Source organism: Mus caroli, unplaced genomic scaffold, assembly GCF_978045245.1.
Source record: "Mus caroli unplaced genomic scaffold, Mus_caroli_1 scaffold_19, whole genome shotgun sequence".
Classification (NCBI taxonomy): Eukaryota; Metazoa; Chordata; class Mammalia; order Rodentia; family Muridae; genus Mus; species Mus caroli.
Genome location: NW_028227274.1, coordinates 69,941,034 through 69,959,564, shown reverse-complemented (window position 1 = coordinate 69,959,564; position 18,531 = coordinate 69,941,034). Strand labels below are relative to the sequence as shown.

Genomic DNA, 18,531 nt, shown 5'->3' with positions numbered 1-18,531 from the left:
GGATAGAACTGAACACAGATGCTCAGGGACTTCTCTGGCAACTTCCCATAGAGCTGAAGGATTGGTTGGAGTTCTGAAAGATGTCTTTGTTTGTTTGTTTGTTTTCAATGAATTTTTCTTTCTTCAGATGATCCAATAATAGAGATGCCAAGAAATCCCTTTGAGGGGATGAGTCCCTCTGTCTTTGTCTCTGCCTCTTTCTTTATCCGTCTGTCTCTGTGTGTGTGTGTTTGTCTGTGTGTGTGTGTGTGTGTGTGTGTGTGTGTGTGTGTGTGTGAGAGAGAGAGAGAGAGAGAGAGAGAGAGAGAGAGAGAGATTAGGAGGAGGAGGAATGATGCCAAGCATGAGAAAGAAAGAGGGAAGAGGGGTTCTAGATGGAAACTTTCTTGTGCTGTTCACAATACAGGGATGAAAGCAATGAGCTAAAACTGGGAAGAGACTCATTTGTACACTTGAATGAAATGAAGGCTAAAGCTTTCTTGCTAAAAGATACACAATCAGTGGTGAAGTTAAGCCAGGAGCTAAGGCAGAGGATATTCAGAAGCAGGATGCCTAAACAGAAGATCTCTGAAAAACATAAAGAAGTGCATTGGAAATAAATGCACGCATATTTTCCACGATGGTGGAATTTGAACAAGATATTTTGAGAAAAACAGACTTTGTCCTATCACTCCAGATCATAATTACCTCTCTGACCCTAAAGAACCTCTATGTTGACATAAGAAATAGACTCAAGGGCCTAAAAGCACAAATGACACTAAGAATAAAGCATTTTGAGTACAGTTGTATTATTATTCTTATTTATTTATTATTTTAACATAGACAGCCATATGGGGATAAACAGTAAATTTACTATTACTTTAGTACTTTTGGCTAAAGTTAGAGTTGAGTGCTTGCATGAATGTATCTGTGCTTACTTGTTATATACATTCATATTTTATGGGATTGATTTGTTTGATCAAGTTTTTTCAAGTATGCGTTAAAATCTGTTAAAAATACCTTAAATTGGGGCTGTACTGGTGGCTAAGTGGATAAGAGCTCTGGCTGCTCTTCCAGAGGACCCAGGTTTAATTCCCAGTACCAACATGGTAGCTCAAAACTGTGTAACTCCTATTCCATGGCATCTGATGCCCTCAGACTGACATCCATGCAGTGAAAACACCAATAAAATAAAAATAAATAACTAATTTAAAAAACAGTTTAAGTTACTTGACCTGAAATAAAAAAAAAAAAAAAAACAAGAATACATGTTGATGCAATGGACATAGAAATGGATATTGTGAGGAAAAGTTCTTATCTTCTAATACTCTGAAGTTACCCCAATAAATGAATTGTAAACGTTCAATTGTTCATATACCAGAAAGTTCCCCTTTCAATAGGTGTTAGTGTGTTTTGTGATCCCCATAGATCCTGGTTCGTGTAGGTATGAGAGTCTGTAAAGGAGCCTGGGACAAGCACTGGTGTCGGTATTTGTTTCTTCACTAAAGTCGGCTTATGAAGATGTTCATCATCTCCTTGCGAAGTTTTGTCAGTGACACTTTGGGGCATCACCTTTTTCAATTGCCATTGAATTCAGATGAAATGGTATGAAATGAAGAGGGATATCCCAAAACATGAAAGAATATTACTATGAATCTCTTCTATTCCCCACATACGTGATAGATTGGGTTTTTTTCCTGCCTCCTGAATCTGGTCCTCAAATAATGGCACTCTAATTCCTCAGAGATGTAGTGTGGGCTGTGTGCACAGATGGTGGGGAGGCCAACTATAAATATGAATTAAGCAGTGAGGTTGACCATGGTGTGAATAACATAACCCTCTCTATTTAAATTTAAACAATAAATGGTCAACACACATTTTGGGCCACATTGTGACCCTGCATAGCACAGCTGTTCAGCTTTTGAGTACTCATAGACTTGTGGCTCAGAGTTTCCCTTGGCAACCATAGCAGTCTGCTTCTTCCACAAATGAAGACCGTAACCTGTTCATCCCAGTGTCCATTTCCATAAGCCTCAAGAAGTTTCTTCAGTCTCTTATCTATAGTTATCTGATGTTTGTCTTTTTTTTTTTTCCATTTGGGGGAGAAGGGGGATTGCAGTAATAATTCAATTAAATATATGTTGTTTTTTATAGAAAAACAAATTTGGGGAAAATGATTAGAATGTATTTATTGTAAAATATGAAATATATGTGGGATTTTCAGTAGATCAAGATCCAGTGGGTAGCATTTTAAAAAATCATTATAGCATTTTGAGGCTCCGTCAATAAAGGTGCTTGGGTAACACTGGCACATATGCATGGGGCACACTGCAGGATTTAGATCAATCATATGTATTTCTATGGACAAAGGATGAACCTTGGCTATGTAAGAGTTTGATGAACACCAGCAATACATAGCTACATCATGTAAACAGTGGCCTATACAAATTAAATACAACTCTTTAAGTGCATTAATAATCTATTCTCAGAACTGATGACAGAGATATATTTCTTTTGTTACTGTTTGTTTCAATTAATTTTGAGAGTGGGGTGGGGTTGATGTAAAGGGTATTTATAAGTCTTTCTCCAAGTAAAATCGAAAACAGAACCAATAACACTATTTAGCAAATAACCCGGACTTGGATCTGTTCAGTATCATAAAAATAAAATATTTCACCTTTTAGATTTTTCAGTAGCCAGATCTGCATATATGTAAACATTTTCTAGGTTCTTCTTTGTGTTGCTGATCATAGTGAAATAATTTTTCAACTGAGCCCTGAGTCCACATCTACTAAACTGGACTGAGATGAATATTAAATTAAGAACTCCATAAAGAGATATTTTTTGAAAATGGTAATAGTTATTTTGGAGCTAGAAAAGGGGGAAAGAGGGCAGAAGAGTGACAAATGATAAATGTATTCTTTTTTTCTATTTATTTGTTATGACTCTAGCTTCTTCTGGGATATATAAATTCTCTTTACAGTACACCCAGTAGATCACTGGAAGTAGCCTTCTAGTCATGGACTGGGGATTGTGTGACTAATAATATACTTACAACAGAAGATTATGTAATCTGATATGTATTTAATGGAAATATATACGAAAAGAATAAAATTATCATGGGAAGAAAAGATGTGCTCCTTATATTCTAGTGCAAAAATGCCGTAGGCAGAATCTGTATGATCACAAACAGAATTTAGTTTTAAATTTTTGAATGTATTGAACAAACAAACTAGAAAAAAATAGTGTGGGAGTCGCATGCTAATAATGCATGTTTTCTAATGCATGATTTATTTTTTCTCTTTCCAGTGTAAGTTCCAAGATAGAGTTTCACTGCAATATAGGAAATAAATTGGTTCGGCATTAAGAAAAATGAGAGCTTTTAACAATTACATCTCTTCCCCTGGAAAAGGTTACCTATTACAAATGATATTGCATTTTCAATATTTTATCAAGGTAGTATATCATATAGTCTGGAATTACCAAAAATATTTTGCTGGTCATGAACACCAACACATAAAATCAGAAACCCGTGGTATTTTCTTTTGTGAATTGATGAATCAAGGTGAAAAACAGTTTGTGGATCCAAACAGACAGGCGCCATGTCTATGTGAATGCTGACGTAACTGCATTCCAACCGTGAGCCATGGTGGTGTACATTTCTCAAGGTTGAATTCAACTCATAAAGTCACAGGCATTTTATAGAGCATTGAAATGGTGTTCAATTAGTTACAACACTTCGGGAACTGTTAGAATGCAATTTTTTTTTTCAGTTTATGGACACCTATATAGCTGTATCGGAGAGCCTGCAACTAAAGCTAAAATACACATTCTCCATCACGGTAGCTGCTGGTGGCAAATTAAGTTGAATCTCTCTCTTAACCCGAGAAACGACTGCAGTGTCAATGCTTCCGAGGAGGAAGTAGATGATCAAACTCTTCCAGGGACTCAGGGACATGAGAGGATTCCTACACAGTAAAATGAAGGCTAGAAGATCAACTAACATGCATGTCACCGATAGTTGTCTAATGCAAAATCATCTGCTAGTTAAAATGGCAATATGCTTCTCCTGAGTTCTTTCATTGAGTTCAAATGACTAAAAGTCCAACGCAGCATTATGAAATAAGTTCCTATCATAGAGATACTACAGAGCTCAGCATTCCTGTAGAATTATACTTTGTAAATAGTTAAAATTAATTCTAAGCTAAGAAAATACAGAACCAATTTCTCGAAAGAGCTACTAACTGAAAATATTAGCTTCGTCATATATGGCCATAAATTCAAATAACTAAAATGCTATGTTTTGCTTGCCATGCTAAAAATGAAAATAAGATTAAATTTGGGTTAACCACCCATCCTATTTAAGTCTCCAATTTCTATTAGACGTGTGGACACTCAAGTTAACTATTGTCCAAAATGGTATATGAATTTGGTGCAATTTGGTCATTTGCCCTGTACAAGTCATTTGAAAATGGGAGATGTGTGCATAGTCATCTTTATGTTCTTATTTGGCTTCTTTACACCCATTGGAAACATACTGAGAAGTTCTATACATCCTAGGTTTATTGCCAAAGCTTTCCAAGGCTCCAGTTTCTCAGTTGTAAATTGCAAAAGGGAATTGACCCAAAGAATTAATGTAGGGACTGGGGAGGTGGCTTAGTTGGTACACCATTTCCCCCAGAATCATGAACACTGAAGTTTGGATGCTCAGAAGCCACACAAAAATGAACATGGACATAAACAAACAAACAAACAAACAAACAAACACATAGTAATGGACATTTGTTATCCCAGAGATGGTGTCATGACAATGGTAGAAACAAGCTGATCGCTGACCCTATTGCTAGCCTGGCCTATGGGGTGAAGTTCCAGGTCAGTAAGAAGTCCAGTCTTAAACAAAAGAGGAAGGGACCTGCTAATTACACTGAGATTGTCCTCTGCTATGCCCTAATCACATATATGCAGATATATGTACCCAGACACACTCTCTTGCAGACCCTAACACTCTCAAAAGGGTTTAGACAATAAATGTGTTTTAAAGGAATTTGGAGGCTATAAATTGATACACAAATGTTGACTGTGGAATATATTTTTTTGTTCATTGCCCAAAATAATAGGTACTTATTGGGGGTAAATAAAGTAAAAGCTTGATTTCATTATCGTCTTCTACCTTCCAAGGACATAATTAATGAACAAATGTTTTAATACTTAAGCCCACTTAAACTGTATATTTTTCTGTTCAGTTAGCAATATTATTTCAAAGGAAAATAAAATGATTGCTAGTGGAAAGATTTTCAGGGTAGTTTGCCATATAATTTTAATAAGTCTGCCATCCAATTCGACATAGGCAGAGACTTCTCAACAAATAAAGGCTTGTCATTCACCTTGTCCTTCATCCTGCATGTGCTTAAAACAAGGAGCCAGTCCTGTGCTAATCAAGTGGATATGGCTGTATGGTAGGCTTTGACATTAGAAATGAATTCTGAAATGATGGCAGTGCATTGAGATCAGCAATAACTGTAAACCATACAACAAGGGAAATGTGAGAGACTCATAAATATTGATCACATCATATTCTGGTGGTAAACACACCAAACAATGCTATAATCTGCGGGTTCTTAAAATGATAAATATTGGGAGAGTAGGAGAAAATGTTGATTCTTCCATAGAATCCAAATGTTTTTGTACATTTTATATTCTTACCTCTTACTTACAAAATAATCACTCATTTTAGGTAGCTACGTCTACAGATAACACACACACACAACAAAGATATCTTAAATAATAATTAATATGTTTAATTACACATATAATTTGATAGCTATATTTCCAGCTATATCGTTATTTATTTTAAATTATTTCTTTTATGTTTTTAAGATTGTAATAGAATTACATCATTTATTCTTTTGCTCTCTCCAAAACTTCTCATAAAACTTTTTATCTCCTTTTCAAATCATAGTTTCTTTTTCACATCAATTGTGGGCACATATGTATCTATGTATCTATGTATCTATGTATCTATGTATCTATCTATCTATCTATCTATCTATCTATCTATCTATCTATTTATCTATCTATCTATCTATCATGTATGTATGTATGTATGTATGTATTTGTCTCTATCTACCTATCTGTCTATCTGTCTATCTATCTATCTATCTATCTATCTATCTATCTATCTATCTATCTATCTATGTATCTATCTATTCCTGAATACATATGTAGAGCTTGCTCAGTCTATATAGTGTTACTTGTATGTATGTTTTCAGTGCTGATCATTTGATACTAGATAATCATAAAATGTACTCTTTTCTGGGGAAGACTATTTCTCCTGCTCTCAGCATTCCTTAGTTATCTGTAGTTCTTCATATACATTAACACGTCTATTGTATTCCTTGTTAAACTCATGTTTAGACAGCCATGATGGTGAGAGTGTATGCTTATGGCTTCTGACATTCCTAGGAAATACAAACTCATGGCAATCTCTCTGATCGTCTGTACCCCATAGTCTTCCTTCTTCCTCTTCCATGATGTTTCCCAAGCCAATTATGTGCAGCAGTTGTGTTGTAAATGTGTCCTTGGGACTCATCATCTTTTTATTTTGGTTGGATGTGGTTTTAGGTAATGGCCCCCTCTGTTGCAATTAGGAGTGTCCTTGATGCAGGGTGAAGGATACGCTTATCTGTGCATTTATGGACAACTATTTTAAATGTATTTAGGGATTATGCTGGATAACAAAGTAGTGGTTGTAGGCTCACCTCAAAGATCCATGACTTTACTAGACCTGAGTAGTTGGCGTGGACTCCAGTACCACACATGATTTCTCTCTAGTTGGGTGGATTTTATGTTCAATGGAGAACTGTCTGTTCCAATCGAGTTATGTGTGCCACTATTTAACACTTAGGGTACTTGTGCCGTGATGGCTATTGTTGGGATTCATACATGTAATAGACATGTAAGACTTTTTGTTGCTTTCCGCCATTGAAGCATGCAGAGTACCTTATGGCACCATGAAACCAACAATTCAAAAGAGTGTTTCTCATACCTTATCTAGGAATTTTTTCTTAGACTTTGGCTCCTAAGGGGAGCACTGTTGGCACAGAGGAGACAAATTTATCAAAAATTGTTTACGTACATAAGTGTGTATGTAATAAACAGAGAATTATGTGTATTGTGGATTTTTGTTAGCAGTTAATAATATGACTTTTATGACTGCTACACTAAGGTACTGGATAGAGTATTACCTGCATCAAAACTAAGTATTAAGATGAGCTACAATCCTTAAAAACTAACTTTAATTCATCTCAAGTTTGAACTGTTCTTGAAGAACCTTAAAACCAACTGGCATTTCTACATATGTAACCAAAAGCACAATGAAACCACTGAATTGGACCACTCCATTGAAACAAAGACTGATTGGGTATCAAACTGCAAGGCTAAAGCTCTGTTTGAGCCTCTCAGGAGACGCTATATCAGGCTCCCTTCAGCAAACACTCTTGGCATCAGCTGTAGTGTCTGGGTTTGGTGGCTGCATATGGAATGGATCCCCGGGTGAGGGAGTCTCTGGATGGTCCTTCCTTCAGTCTCTGCTCCACTCTCCTTTAGGCATAAGCAATTCTGGGTAAATGTTTTTGAGATGGATGGGTGGCCCCATCCCTTAACCAGGGGCTGTGCCTAATTGAAGCAGATGCTTGCAGCCAACCGTCGAACTGAGAACAGGGACCCTAATAGAGGAGTTAAGGGAAGGACTGAAGGAGCTGAAGGGATTTTCAACCCCATAGGAAAAACAACAACATCAACTAACCAGAACCCCTCTCTCCTCCACCCCAGAGCTCCAAGGGACCAAACCACCAACCACTGAATACACATGGAGGGACCCATGGCTCCAGCTGCATATGTAGCAAAGGATGGCTTTATTTGGTATTAATGGGAGGGGAGGCTCTTGGTCCTCTGAAGGCTGAATGCACCTGTGTGGGGGAATGCTAGGGTGGTGAGGCAAGATTGGGGTGTGGGTTGGGGTAGCACACTCATAGAAACATAGAGGAGGGTGGGATAGGGGGTTTTGGAGGGGAAATCGGAAAGGGGATAACATTTGAAATGTAAATAAATAAAATAACCAATAAATAATTTAAAACACAAAACAAACAAACAAAACACCAAAATGTAAGGCTATTTCTCATTGTAGTTGGGATAGCAGAGAGACACAAAATGTTGAAAAATAAAGAGAGTTGGGGTTTTTTTGTTTTGTTTTGTTTTTGTTTTTGTTTTTTTATGGCAATCCAGATGATGGTGCCTTTGAGCTGATGCACTCTTTCTGGATTGAGTGGGAACCCTTGGCCTTTAGAGAAAAGGGAATTAAACAGAAACCTATTTTAGGAGATTTACTGGGAAATGCTGAATTTAGGCTTCTATTTACCAAATGACAGCCTTTCTCTTTGCTGGATCAGAGTTCTTCTATGTATCATAATAGTACCAGCACTACCATTTTGTGTGGCCCATTTTAGACTTAACATTGATATCTATATATTGTCTGGTTGAAACATTTAGTCTTTTTCTTTACAGTTTATAGATACCCAGGAGTCATTTCATCATTAAATTGATGACTAGAAAGGAACTCTGCAGTTGGTGGCCAGAGTATCCTTCATGCTTACCCCTATTTCCTTATCCAAGGGACTTAAGTTATTCCATGTAGGGTTGCATTTTGGCTTGCCTGACATGACCAAACACCTTCAAAGACTTATTGTTGTCCTAGGAGAGTGAGAGTTTCTAAATCTGTGGTGTCCATACTAAGTTTCAGGAACCAAAAATAGACACCTGAAGTGGGTCAACAGTAATGATGTCGACTAGGCCCACAACTACGTCAGTCTCTTATGTCTACTTATTAGAGCTGCTGACTGCATGACACCAGATACTGGTCATCGAGTTAGAGAATTTACTACTCTCCAGTGGTAGTCACTTGATCTTTCAAAGATATTGCCTCTAATTGGCTTCCTCAAGTGGTCTACTTTTATACATTGAGTGAGTGTTCAACCTGATGGATTTCTTTCAGTACATGATCACTTGATTGAAACCTTTTATGTGAAGGATGCAATTTAGTTGACCTGAACTTCAAAAATTGTTCCATCGGGTATCGAATTCCTGAAGCTCATCGACAGACCTCTTCCCCCAAATTTTTGTGTTCCTGATCTTTATATCACTCCTCAATCTTTAACAAATTAGCTAAACCACAGTGTCTGTGTGTATATGTGCTGCCTCCTTTGTGTGTCTATGGATATGCCTGTGTGCCTTGCCCTCTGTTTGTGTATGTGTCTGTTCCTCTGTGTGTGTATGTATGTTTCCGTATATCTTTATCTATATGTGTGTGCGTGTGTGTCTATTTCCTTGTGTGTGTGTATGTATGGGTATGTATGGGAAAGACAGAGACAAAGAGACAGAGACAGAGTGATGGACAGAGAGAGAGAGAGAGAGAGAGAGAGAGAGAGAGAGAGAGATGTTTATTGGGGCTTGCCATGATCTCTACACTAATTGGTTTTTTTTTTTCCTACATTATAAATGCTATAGAATCCACAAGGTAATGTAGCCAAATGTCAGGGATTCTAACATAGTCCAGAGGGTTCAAAATACCTGTTTCTACACAAGAATGAAACAGTTAAATTACCAGGTAAATTACTGCAAAGGCATGTGTGGCCTAAAAATCTCAAATTCTGTTAGTGTATATAGAAGAGTAATATATAAAATCTATCCTCACTTGTAGAACATATGTGATGATATTTCTCCAAACATTGTAGCACTAAACTCTTCCCTGGTATAATAGGCCATACCATCTTTACTGATTTTATCTCCTACTCTCTAGGCATATGTGTTTCACCAGAGCATCCCAAGGAGTTGTCATTTCTTGCTCAGTTGATCTCACTAAAACAATGTTATGAGTATAATGGCCAAGTAAAGTAGATTGCATGCTAAGTGGATTGACCAGGTCCCTTTGGACTATGTCAAGACAGAACAGGAGAGTTAGCAGAACCCTGGGGCATGACTGTAAATGAATAGTACTTTTCCATCCTAGTAAATGAGAATGTTTGATTATCTTTCCTTGTGAGGCTGAAAAAGCACATCACTGTGGTTAAAAATGTTTCACTGGAGGTTATGGTAATCGGCTGTAGATGAAGATATGGCTTCTGGCACAGCAAACATAATATGAGCCACATTTAGCTAAGTTTGTGGTTATTCACTGCTCTAGGCTCTTACTAGCTTGTGATGACAGGATTGCTGAATTACATTAAAATATGATAGAAAATACCATTATTTAGAATGTTCTGAGAGCCACTATTCTTTGTTATTTTCCCAGCATGTGATACAATAGGGTAATAAGTACAATGAAAATTGCAATATTGAGATATAAATACATAGCAGAAGAGATGTTTCGTATATAAATTTTAGAATACTTTTAGTAGAATATACCTTTTAAAAAATAGACCTTAACTTACAAGTCAAATGGAAATGGAAATCCACAGTAATATTTTAACCAAGAAATTATGTAGAATTTTTAAAAATTAAAGTATGTAATTGGAAACAATATCAGACAAGCAGCAAGGAAAACTCCAACATGCCAGGCCTTTGGCTCCCAAACTACTCAGATTATTGTCTACTCCTTCAGTCACTTAAAATGCCTTAGGAGCTTTTGGGTTTTTATTTAAATGTTTTAATCTGAAGAATAATTTAAAAACATGCAGTATTTTAGAATATGGGAAAACATTTCGATAGTCATAATCTGTTCTACCTAGGTAAGAGACCAACACAAAGGAAACAGAAATCACAAAGCAAAATAACATTTTGAAGAACGAGCTTATATCAAAGACTTGTTGCTACAACTTTAAAACATTCTCTTTACCATCAAGATAGTATGGCCTAGAATATTGAACTTTTTTCATTTCATAGATGGAAAGAAGGCAGATATCATCTATAATACTAAATGACTGTAGTAGTGTAACCAGGTTTCACAATGATAGAAACCTGCCTTGAGTTTGCCAAGTGCTAGGTACTATATTAAACCCCAGCTTCTTAGTAACATAGAACCTAATTCATTCCCTACAATACAATATTGGAGTTAAAGTCAACCTTTGTGGGTGAGTAAAGTCTTTCACTGAGAGGTAAACTGAATGCCCAAGGCCATATAACTAACTTTGGAGTTTATCTGACTTTGAATTTTATAAACTAGTCCATCTCTGAGTCTGATCAGATCAATGGGTAAAGTTTAAAAGTTGTCAGAACAGATATGGAATGTGTAATGAAGGGTTGCATCCTTAAAAAAGTTGAGATCCACTCTACAGGGGTAGACAGAGGATGTTAAGTTAACTCAGAGGTGAACCATGGTTCCTAGCACTGGCCTTTGGTTGAGTCTAACATGGTTTATTGTTACTGTCCCATATGGAGAGATTTAGATCTGTTTTCATGTCTCTAATGAAAGAGTGCTTTCCTGCAAGTACCTTGCCATCCATGAATGGTTGGTTTAACAGTTAATGAACTTGAGGCACACATATTAATTAATGATTTTAATTAATGTGCAGGGAACCTCTAGTGTTTGTTAATTGCTCAATAGTTTTCAAACACTTAGGGAAGGTATACGCAAGGAGCTAAATGAAGACTAGAAATGGCAGATTCTTTTTAAGGAAAGTTTAATTATTTCAACTAATTATCCTTAAAGTGTAACAGAGCCCATGTTGATTGTGTTCCATTTTTTTTTATCCTAACCATATCTTAGAAAGATAGTAACACCATTTATCACAGAAAATGAAAAGCCTCCTGCTGTATTAAAATACTTTTTTTACTTACAGTTTTACTTTGTTTTAAGTGAGTAGCTGGCAGTAACAAAATTCCCTTTTTAAAACAGAAAGTGCCAAATAACCAGCAAACAATTCACAGAGCACATGAAGCTCAAGAAGGAGGAAGACCAAAGTATGGGGGCTTCGGTCCTTCTTAGGAGGAGAACAAACTACTCACAGAGGTAAATATGGAGATAAAGTGTAGAGCAGAGACTAAAGGAAACCTGCCTTGAGTTTGCCAAGTGCTAGGTACTATACCCACAGACTGTCCCATATGGGGATTCATCCCATATACAGTTTCCAAACCCAGATACTGTTGTGAATACCAAGAAGTACATGCTGAAAGGCGCCTGATATGGCTGTCTTCTGAGAGGCCCTGCCAGAGCCTTACAAATACAGAGGCAGATGTTAGCAGCCAACCATTGGACTGAGCACGGGGTCCCTTGCCATGGACCGGGCCTAATCAGCCCCCCCCCCTCAACCCGTGGGAATCAGGGGTTGGACAGATGGGCATAGAGTTGGCAGAAATTGACAGACAGACTCGACACAAGGGAGTGTGGTTCTGAATGTAATATCAAGTCGAGCATCAAACTTTTTATGCAGAAGAAAATAGGGAAGTTGGGTGACACACTGGCAAGGTATAAAGAGGTTACTAGATTCTTACACAAAACAGAGGAATGCAAACACGGAAGAACTGGCAGGAACCAACTGGGATAAAATTCAATGTGAACAACTGGGATCAAAAACAGCTCCACCTAAGGTCCACTTAATCTTAGAAGCCAGGGGCAAGGGTTTCTTGCCCTTGCCATAGTTCCTACTCTAGTCTATTGTATAGTCCACCTTCCCCCTAGGCCATTGTAAATACTTATTTGTGTATGGGTGTAACTCAGCTACTTATAGTTCTAAGTATCTACTCTGGTTCCTCTTTAGGTCACAAACTTCCTACTTCCTAGATAATGGTAAATGTCTGTGTAGGGCAGTGACTTAGCTATCCATGCCCAAGGTTGGATCAAGGACTGCCTAGAATCTAACTTAGCTATATGTCAAAATATCAATCCTTAGGAGCACTTGTAATAAAGCAATATTAAAAGCACACAGATCTGTTTACCAACTAAAGCAAGGACATTGGAGCATTCTATATACAGGATGCCATGATTCCAGGAGACTAAGTTTCCATGATCTTTTCGCCTCGGGACAGCACACAGGTTTTCGGGGCCTGTTGCGCATGTCACTACTGGAGTGGATGTAGCAGTCCCTAATAGAGGAGTTAGAGAAGGGACTGAAGGAGTTGAAGGACTTTGGAACCCCATAGGAAGAACAACAATATCAAGCAACCAGACCCAGCAGAACTCCCAGGTATTAAGCCATCAACAAAGGAGTACACATGGCTCCAGCTGCATATGTAACAGAGGATGGCCTTGTCATGCATCAATGGAAGGAAAGGTCCTTGGTCTTTTTAAGAGTCCATAAATGCCCCAGTATAGGGGAACTGAGGGTGGGGAGGTCGGAGTGGGTGGGTGGGTGGGTGGGTGGGTGGGTGGAGGAACACCCTCATAGAAGCAGGTGAGAGAGGATGTGGTAGGGTGTTTCTGGGAGAGAGGGAAACCAGGAAAGGGGATAACACTTGAAATGTAAATAAAGAAAATATCCAATACAAAAAAAAAGAAAGAAAATGGACAATTGCTTTTCTTCTAAATATATTAGATTGGCATTTTGAACCTTTTATGCTGTCCCATAAAAGCAATCATAGTAATTAACTAATAAGCCTAAGTGGCTAGTACTTCCAATTCTGCTCAAATAAGATTTGCCACATTTTATTGAGCAATATTTATCATGACTTCATGGATGTCCACACCTTTCACTGAAAATATTGTCAAATATCTTCCTGTTTATAGGATGGTCAAAGTTACACATATTCTAAAAAGTATTAGAAGGTTCCCTTGAAACTTACAATGTTCAAATAAAACATATTTCATTATAAATGAAGTCAGATAGAAATTTTGTCCTCCATGAATAGTAAGTATTTCAAGACTAGTTCCCTGTTAAATAATGATGCACATTCTAATCATATGCGATGTTCTTTTTATTTTAAATAAAATATCAGCAGGCTTTGTGCATGAAAAGCTGGCCAAGTAGTTCAGACCATATTGAATAGGGAGCAATGAGTTTTTATGTGATTTTTCTCCTAGAAAAATGGGCCTTATTTGCAAGAACAAAGAGATAAATACTGCTACTATGTATCTCAGATTATATTCCTCTCCTGTCTTCTTTACTTCATAAATGGAAAGAGGCCTCAATAACAATTGGTTGCCCAGACATAAGCCTCTGGCTATCCTGAACTCTATGTCCAGTTTCTGACACAGACGCTTGCTTTTCTGCTCCACTTGAGACTTCTCACTATTTGACATGAGCCTATGAACCCAATTCTGATCAGATTGCATAGAATTTTTTAAACATGTTTGTCTAGCTAGGAACAGATGTCTCTTTGGGAATTCACACAGAGAGAGTGGTAAATAAATTTTTGCTTTTCTCTATCAGAGGCAACAAAACCAATGCAACTGCATACTAAGTGACCAGATTCTCTGCATGTGAAACATTATTCTAGAGGAAATTGCCTTTGGATTTCTCTAGTGTGATAAGCACTTTTGTTTTAAAACAAAACATTATGAGCACAAGGAGTATGCTTATATCACAATGGAGGTAGCACCCAAATGAGGTCATGAGCAGCTTTTTCTATGAGAGGGAGGGATATAAAATGGAGGAATTGATATCTAAGCTGTCAAGATGGCATGGAATGGTTTGTAGAAGGAACTTTATATAGGCAGTAAAGGGGCAGAGCAGATTTGGAAGTGCATGTTCAGGGAATGATATGATGGAAGGCTGGGGAGACTGGGGGAACTGGACCCTAAATGGCTTTTGGAAGATACATAGAAAATTAGAGTTTTATCTACATTACATAGGATCTTAATGGGTTGTATGTGAATGATAGGTGTTGTTTCTAGGTATTTCTTTTAAAGCTCACTTTATTTTTACTTTTAAAATTATTTGTTTTATTTTTTGAGATGTCAAAAATATTATAGTTCCCCCCATTCTCTTTCCTCCTTCCAAACCCTCCCATATATACACTTGCTCTCTTTTAAAATCATAGGCTCTCATATTCATAAATTATTGTTTTATATATATATATATACATATACACACATATATACGTATATATGTATTTGTGATATATATATATATATATGTATGTATACATATATATCACACAAATATACACAAATATACCCTGCTCAGTTTATATAGTGTTACCTATATGTTTTTTTTTTACTATTAAGTATTTGGTTTTGAATTGCCAATTGGTATGTTTACTCTTCCTTGGGAGTGACAATATTTCTTAAAGATTCATTTATTGTTATATCTAAGTACATTGTAGCTGTCTTCAGACACACCAGAAGAGGGTGTCAGATCTCATTACAGATGGTTGTGAGCTACTATGTGGTTTCTGGGATTTGAACTCAAGACCTTTGGAAGGTCAGTCAGTTCTCTTAATTGCTGAGCCATCTTGCCAGCCCTGGGAGTGACAATATTTCCTGTTCTCAGAAAATGTTAGTTACCTAGAGTTCTTTATAAGAGTTCCTTTGAACTTTTCCCAAACCTAGTCCACTTCAGTGTGCCTGTAGGTGCTCCTCTTGTTCAACTCTTGTTAAAGATATGTCATTGTTAGATGTGTTGGTAGTCACAGGAAGTGAAACTAGATATTGTGAAAGCAATTAGGAAAGTATGTTTTCAATAGTTTATGTCAGGTATTGTAAAGGCCATTTCCTAAAACTACACACACACACACTGGAGAGAGAGAGAGCTAGAGAGAGAGAGCTAGAGAGAGAGAGAGAGAGAGAGAAGCAGATGTAGATAAAAGGCCTATGAAATTGGTAATTTCTATTACTATACATTCCTATACATATTAGGAATCTCTAAAGATTATAGATTCTTGAGTAGTAGTAGGTTGGCATTAAAGGTACTAGATAGGAAGTGAGGAACACCAGGAATGTCTTCAGTCCACTACTGGGAATTCTCTGTAGGCTGCCTTTTACACTTCCAGCATCTTCAGAAGCTCTGACAGTGGCAGGATTTCAGTGATTCACGAGAATCTCCTAGAAACACTAGTAATTCATCTCCTAGGTAACTGATAAACTCAGGTTCAACTTATGATATAGCAGAAATAATTCAGTAGAGGTAAATATTTAAAGGATGGTAAAAGCTATCATAGAAAATTTGGCAATGGAAAAAAATTAAGAGGCTGGAAAAATAATGTGTTTCTGTGTCTATCTCATAGGGTGGAAAAGAAAAAAATGAGTATAGACTATTTTTTCTATCCACAATAGGAATAGGTATGGACTGGACTGAGTGACAACTCTGCTTCTGTAGAGAAAGAGGGACTCAAAGGGACTGCATAAAGGAAGCCATGCTTAGAAGTTAGCATTTGAATTGGAAAGAAGCTTTTCACGCTGCCCGGGAATGCTGTATCTTATTGGCTTTGCTGGTGGTAATGAAAAGCTTAAGGGAGATTGTGACAGGGTTGTATTATGCATCTCATTCCTTGATAGTATATAAGTGGGTCATTCTCCTACTGATGAAATGATTCTTTTCTGCTGGACACATTTTTACTCCCCTTTGAGGAATGGCCTCATTGTACTGCCATCATGGAAGAGCAAGTTAAAGGATTGCACATTAACATAAAATAGCTGTGAGTGCTATCAGTGGTGGGCTGGAACATATTGATTTGATTAGCTTTAAACATCTGAAGGCAAGAATGGTCAGATTTCTTTCTTCTTCCTCTGCCTCCCCTTCTGTCTGGAGTAGGTACTGAGAAATAAACCAGAATCAGAAGTATTAACTTTGGCAACCTAGAAATAAAAATTCATTTAACTTACCCTGACTATCCTTATCTAGTGTTAAACATAGGCTAAGTAGTTTTGTATGGATTTATGTAATGGGTTCACAGATTGATTTTACAGTATGCTTGCTTTAGGAAAAAAATAGCTGAGTACTATATCTTGAATGACATTTCTCTCTTTGTGGATATTGATACTGTGAACAAGTTTTCTTTAAAATGTGAATGGCAGGATAGAGGGCTGTGATAAAGTGCCTACTATGTAGCATAAAGGACTATTTTAAAATCCCAGAACCTATGTAAACGCTCATGCATCTGCAAGCTCCTTGCTGAGTATCAGAGATGGGCTCATCTCTGGGGCTCACTCACCAGAGTCCAGTAAGAGACCTTATCTCAAAAATAGGGGACAGAGCATTAGAGGAATCCAGCTGTGCCCTATTCACAAGTATGTACTGACATACACTACATGCACAGCCATCAACAAAAAGAAAGCTAACTACGGATTATTTTAATGCCATAAAGCCTGTTTATAGTGTGTGACTCAAATCAATGATTTAAAAGCTTCAGCTACTTGTGAAGGAGAACATTTTACACTGGATGGCCCTGTCAATCAAAGTCTTATATTAATGATATGGATAAACAGACATCTACAAGCGTCTTTATTCTGACAACCCCCTTTTCTCTCAGCTTTATTAAGAAACTCTTGAGCATAGTCATTGTTTTGCCTGAATTATAGACAGTTAATTTTCGAAAAAAAAAAAAAAAAAAGGATTCCTTACAACTGTAAAGGGGAATATCAAATATCTGTCTATCCACACTGCCTCTTTCTCTTGTGGCCGAGATACATCTACATGACTGTAATTGGCAATGGGATACATGTGACAGTGTATAAGCAGATCACTGTAGGAATGGCTAGCAAGATTCGTAAATTGTAACGTCTTCTTCTGGAATTCAATTCAACAGTCTCTTCAAATTTCTCTTATTCCTTGTGATTTGTGAAGCCTTGGACAGATGTGGTATTAGGACAGTTGATATACAGGGTTTAGTTTCTTGAAATGTGTACCTTTTCACTGTCATTCCAGTCTCTAAGGCACCATAGACAGAAGAGTCCCAATCCTGAGGTAATTTACAGTCTCAGAATAATACTTCATCTAAAATCTGCCCTTGTCAAAGGATGATACATTGGTCCCATGTAGCCCACGTGTGACTTTTATTTCAGTCAGAAGTTGAGTAGGGGCTGTGAAGTGTATTATCTAAATTATCCCATCTTTATCAATATATGCAATACATATAAATGCTGCATGGGTTTTATGAGTCTTTAGCATCATCTGACTTTTAATATAGAAAACTGCAAATCTAATTAGCAGATCTGTCCACATATGAAATATATTAACATGCTAATAGGAAGAGTGAATTGGAAATTTTTGTTTGTGTCATGTGATCTAGATTTCTGTGATGTTTTGTTGAATCAGACTCATATGATGTTTTGCTGTGAGAGGACACTTGAGTTTGGAGAGGGTCTTCTGGACTCAAATTTGTGGCACTAATTTGAGGGTTATGGAATCTTTTTGGAATTGGATTCTGATTGACAGAATGAGGTTACTAACGTCCTTTGAAGGTCACACCTGTTCTGGTTTAGGCTTGCTTTCTGCTTCTGGTGTCTGCCTGACACTATCTACTGTGAGCTCAAACAGGCATCCCGAGTGTGGGAAATTAGCACTTCTAAAAGAAAAAAATTAAATAAGTGTAAATTCTTTGTGCAGGTGACAAGAAAAGTAATAGACAGAGGGTTTTGTTTTTTCTGTCAAAAAGAGTCTTAATTGCTTACTCATTGGTGACATG

At 37.2% G+C, this 18,531-nt stretch overlaps 1 protein-coding gene across 1 annotated transcript in view; it reads left to right on the top strand.

The window, feature by feature from the left end:
* Window positions 1-18,531, top strand: part of Dcc (DCC netrin 1 receptor) — a 1,083,530-nt gene that overhangs the window by 666,677 nt on the left and 398,322 nt on the right. The window lies entirely within an intron of this gene.